This window comes from Anolis carolinensis, unplaced genomic scaffold, assembly GCF_035594765.1.
Source record: "Anolis carolinensis isolate JA03-04 unplaced genomic scaffold, rAnoCar3.1.pri scaffold_15, whole genome shotgun sequence".
NCBI lineage: Eukaryota > Metazoa > Chordata > Lepidosauria > Squamata > Dactyloidae > Anolis > Anolis carolinensis.
Window position 1 is genome coordinate 8,064,235 of NW_026943826.1, and position 6,000 is coordinate 8,070,234.

General features: G+C 42.0%; 1 protein-coding gene across 1 annotated transcript in view; it reads right to left on the reverse strand.

Annotated features, from left to right (window-relative positions):
* Positions 1–5,283, reverse strand: part of agrn (agrin) — a 471,015-nt gene extending 465,732 nt beyond the window's left edge. Inside the window, exon 1 of the mRNA XM_062965817.1 lies at positions 5,267–5,283. The gene's annotated coding sequence lies outside the window, so the exon portion shown is untranslated. The remainder of the gene's footprint in view (positions 1–5,266) is intronic.
* Between the last annotated feature and the right edge of the window lie 717 nt (positions 5,284–6,000).

Here is a 6,000-nt window from a genome sequence, read left to right on the forward strand (position 1 = left end):
CCAAAACATCATGTTATACAACAAATTTGACAGAAAAAGTAGTTCAATACACAGTAGTGCTATGTAGTAATTACTGTATTCACGAATTTAGCGCCAAAATATCACGATGTATTGAAAACATTGACTACAAAAATGCATTGGATAATCCAGAACATTGGATAAGTGAGTGTTGGATAAGTGAGACTCTACTGTACCTGCAAACAATATGGCCAGTTCTGTGAACACAATTTTTACCATACAGTAGAGTCTCACGTATCCAAGCAAAACGGGCCAGCAGAACCTTGGATGAGCGAATATCTTTTTTTTTTTGCAATAGTTTTTATTTATTTCATGTGAATATAGTACATTGAAAGTGGGAGAACAAATAATAACTTAAGAGATAGTAGGAAGTAGCGAGGAGAGAGAAAGAAGGATGGGGGACGGGGAGGGAGAAAAAGAGAAAAAAGAGAAAAATATATAAAAATAAAAAATACAGTTGGATAAGCGAATATCTTGGATAATAAGGAGGGATTAAGGAAAAGCCTATTAAACATCAAATTAGGTTATGATTTTACAAATTAAGCACCAAAACATCATGTTGACAGAAAAAGCAGTTCAATACGCAGTAATGTTATGTTGTAATTACTGTATTTACGAATTTAGCACCAAAATATCATGATATATTGAAAACATTGACTACAAAAATGCATTGGATAATCCAGAAACTTGGATAAGCGAGTCTTGGATAAGTGAGACTCTACTGTCATTCAGTTTCTGCCTTGCTTCCATGTAATCCTGGATTGTTGCTGACTCTGGCAGTGACTCTTTAAGCTCCTTAGAGAGGTGCTTCTCATCACCTCAAGGGTGAATAGAAGCAAATCAACCCAAAGACACTCCCAAATATAGCAATTTGGTTTAATTTGCCATCCCCATGACACTCAACGCCTCTTGACAAACCAAAAGAAGCAACTTCTGTACTGGAAAAAGCCTAATTTCTCATCCCTTGTTCTACGTCATCCTTTTAATTGGAGATAATGGAGTCTGAACCTAGAACTTGATCCTAAAGAGCAAATGCTATGCCAGTTAGATACGCTCTACCCCTCCTGATCCATCTCATATCAAAAGAAGAGCCATACACACAGAATTAAACCAAACACCAGATTTCAGAGGCCTAAGCAGCCCAGGGGATTCTGGGAGCATTATTAGGCTATTGCTGTATGACAAACTAATGGAGGACATCCATATTTAAGAATAAGTATAACATAGTGGAAGGGGCTGCAGTGACGCAGCGGGTTAAACCGCTAAGCTGCAGAACTTGCTGACTGGAAGGTCAGTGGTTTGAATCTGTGGGATGGGATGAGCTTCCACTATTAGCCCAGCTTCTGCCAATCTAGCAGTTCGAAAATATGCAAATGTGAGTAGATCAATAGATACTGCTCCGGCGGGAAAGTAACAGTGCTCTATGCATCTATGGACAATGCCGGCTCTTCGGCTTAGAAATGGAGATGAGAACCAACCCCCAGAGTGTGAGTAGATCAATAGGTACTGCTTCGGTGGGAAGGTAACAGTGCTCTATGCAGTCATGATGGCCACATGAACTTGGAGGCATCTACGGACAATGCCGGCTCTTTGGCTTAGAAATTGAGATGAGTACCAACCCCCAGTGTGTGAGTAAATCAATAAGTACTGTTTCAGCAGCAAGGTAACAGTGATTTATGCAGTCATGCCGGTCACATGACCTAGGAGGCATCTACGGACAACGCCGGCTCTTTGGCTTAGAAATGGAGATGAGCACCAACCCCCAGAGTGTGAGTAGATCAATAGGTACTGCTTCGGTGGGAACGTAACAGCACTCTATGCAGTCATGCCGGTCACATGACCTAGGAGGCGTCTACGGACAATGCTGGCTCTTCGGCTTAGAAATGGAGATGAGCACCAACCCCCACAGTGTCAGTAGATCAATAGGTACTGCTTCAGCGGGAAGGTAACAGTGCTCTATGCAGTCATGCCAGTCACATGAATTTGGAGGTGTCTAAGGACAATGTCAGCTCTTCAGCTTAGAAATGGAGATGAGCACTACTCCTAGAGTCAGATACGACTAGACTTCATGTCAAGGGGAAACCTCTACCTTGGATTACAACTCTGGAGACCGAGGACTGAATGCCGACTTGGTCATAGAAACCCATTAGGCAAACCTGGGCAGGTTCTCACACTCTCAGCCACAGAAAACCCTGACATATTTGTCTTAGAGTTGACAAAAGTTAGAAACAACTGGAAGATGCACAACAACAACAAGCTCAGCGAGGTCTTTTTTGGCTGTCCATATAACTGGACCGCAAAGGCAAACTGGAAAGCAAAGGCAAATCTTGCTGAGAAAACTCCATTATAGAGCCGCTCTGAGTCCCCTCGGGGAGAAGGGCGGGGTATAAATGCATGTAATAATAATTATATAATAATAAATAATAATAACTGGCAGAAACCAGTGCAGGTGGTCCCGGTGTTGATGGGCACACTGGGTGCCGTGCCAAAAGATCTCAGCCGGCATTTGGAAACAATAGACATTGACAAGATTACGATCTGCCAACTGTAAAAGGCCACCCTACTGAGATCTGCACGCATCATCCGAAAATACATCACACAGTCCTAGACACTTGGGAAGTGTTCGACTTGTGATTTTGTGAAACGAAATCCAGCATATCTATCTTGTTTGCTGTGTCATGCAATGTCGTTGTGTCAATAATAATAATAATAATAGATAAATTGCAAATGATTTGAAAGCACACGTCAACACTGGGCTATAGAAGCAATAATCCTGAAAAAAGGGATGATGACTGGGATCATACGTTCGGAAAAACACAAGTCTGGGATGTGCAGGCTAGAGAAGGTCCTGGCTTGACCTGGGCTTAGTTTATTGGCAATAATCTCAGAGTTGGGGCCAAGCGGGTCGAATAGTTGCTAGGCCAACTTTTTCCCAGAAGGGAGCTTGAAAGATATATCAACTCAATGACTCAGCCCTTGGAGGGGGGTGTCAAGACAGAGGAAGGAATGGCAGGAGGCACAGAGAACCATCAAAGCATCAGCCAGAGCTAAGCAGTATTGTCATTTTTCCGGCGGGGGGTGAGTGAGGTGGAGTAGGGAAGGCGTGGAAACTTTTCTTAAAATCTATCATATTATATCCCTCCACTTGGAAGTTGAGCCATCAATCAGTCTCGCTGCGACAATAGGCCCGGGAGTGCTGATTCTTTGGCTCCCATGCTCGGCCCGGTGGGGGACCAAAGACACGGAGGCACCGTTGCTGTGGCGACCCTTGTTGCCGCTTCCTGTTGCTCCAGATGTCGGCCTCATGCGCCTCCATACAAACGCCACATTGTCCCATATGGAGGCCGAGGGGACCCTTTCACTCGGGCACCTTGGAGACTGAATGATCCTCCACCACCTTTTCAAAGAGAAGACCTCTCTCCCTCTCTCTTTCTCACCCTTACGTTCCCCTATTGTCTCCCCATCCTGTTGCAAAGGAAACCTGTCTGGCTTAAAGAAGGCTTGGAAGCAACATGCAATCTATATATATAAAATGATAAAGTTGTTTGCGCAGTGACTATAACAACAAAACTAAACATCCCAGAAATACGAAATTTGGCACACAACTAAACATCCCAGAAATACAAAACTTGACAACACAACACAAAAGCCTTGCCTCCCAGTTGTAAGAACACAACCACAACACAAAACCACAATCTGGACCCACAAAACTCACAACAACGCATCATGACTATAACAACACAACTAAACGCCCCAGAAACACAAAACTTGGCAAAACAATGCAAAACCCTTGCCTCCCAGTTGTAACAACACAACCACAACACAAAACCACAATCCGGACCCACAAAACTCACAACAACGCATCATGACTATAGCAACACAACTAAATGCCCCAGAAATATGAAACTTGGCAACACAACATAAAAGCATTCCCTCCCGATTGTAACAATACAACCACACCACAAAACCACAATCCGGACCCACAAAACTCACAACAGTGCATCGTGACTATAACAACACAACTAAACGCCCCAGAAATACAAAACTTGACAATACAACACAAAAGCCTTTTCTCCCGGTTGTAACAACACAACTACACCACAAAACCACAATCCGGACCCACAAAACTCACAACAACGCATTGTGACTATAACAAATACAATATTTGACAACACAACTCATCCACCTCCCCAATTACTACATTCACACTTGGCCTCCAAAAAAACAATTACAATAATAACAATGACAACAACAACAACAATAAGAATCAACACCATCACAGGCAAGAAACAGCCAGGCACTGAGGCTGAGAGGCCAGTCAGTGCTACACTGGGCCTCCAAAAAACAATACAGTAGCATCTAACTTATCCAACCTTCATGACCACCACAACAACAATAATAATAAACACCTACACAGGCAAAACAAAAAAAGGACTATTGTACCACAATAAAAATATAAACTGCACTCAGCAGAATCAGACATTACAACTAACAACAAACCAAAGACAACAGGGATCTCAACCAATTATCAATCAACACAAAAATTGAAGAAGGTAACAGACTTCAAATACTACTACTAATGTGAGTATAAAGAAGGTGGAGGTCACAGCATAAATACAACCTAATGTAGACTGACCAACACCACCAGACTAAGCCACAGCAACGCGTGGCCGGGCACAGCTAGTCTATATATATAAAGGGTAATGAAATTTCGGCCTAGGACAAAACAACACAACTACACATCCCAGAAACACTAAACTTGGCAGCACAACCCCTCATCCAGGCCTCTACGTTCATACAACAAAAAGAAAAGAAAAATAAAGTCCTAATTAGAGGGAGAGGAATAATTGTTTTTATCCAATTGCTGCCAGTTAGAAGACTAAGCTCCGCCCACTTGGTCTCCTAGCAACCCACTCAGCCCAGGGGACAGGCAGAGTTAGGCCTCACTTAGGCCTCTTCCACACTGCCTATAAAATACAGATTAGCTGATTTTAACTGGATTATATGGCAGTGTAGACTCAAAGCCCTTCCACACAGCTATATAACCCATTTATAATGGACTTAATGTAAGGTAAAACCTTTACCCTTTACCTTAACTACCACCAATTCCTTAATACTTTTATTTCCCATACCACCATACTTCGCCACAGCAATGCGTGGCCGGGCACAGCTAGTTCCTTCTATAAATGTAATTCCTTCGAATGAAATATCTCCTTCCCATATCTAAGTAGAATCAAAAGCAACTTACCTTTCAGAATTCACTTGCTATGCAGGAGCAACGTTCCTTTTCTAGATGCTTCTCTGTTACTTCTGAACGATTCACGTTGCATTGTTTTTTGGTCATGACTGTAATCGAGAAAGAGAAGGCTGAACTAGCTTCATATACCAATCTCAAAAAGCTCAATTTTAGAGGCAGTTTCCAAAACTATAGTATCCTAATAATAATCTGCACGCATTATTTGTCGATACATCACACAGCCCTAGACACTTGGGAAGTGTCTGGTGTGTGGTCCAGTACAACAGCCAGCAGAGTGTCTGCTGTGGACTCATCTTGTTGTGTTTCTAATAATAATAATAATAATAATAATAATAATAATAATAATAATAATAATAATCCCTCTGTCAACAATCTTACAAAAATCTTACAAATCTCGGCTACCAAACAATTAAGAAATCTCATAAAATTTCGCATCTGATGTACATGGATGACCTGAAGCTGTATGGGAAAACAGAAACTGAAATCCAGTCTCTGACTAACACTGTCCGAATTTTTAGCACTGATATCAGCATGGAGTTTGGCTTGGACAAATGTTCGACAGTGGTATTGAAGAAGGGAAAATCATTGAAAGTGAGGGCATAAATATGCCTAATGGCCAAACAATAAAGTGTCACCAGCCAGAGGCCTATAAATATCTGGGCATATTACAGCTGGACAACATCAAGCATGAACATGTGAAGACTGTGGTCAGTAAACAATACACA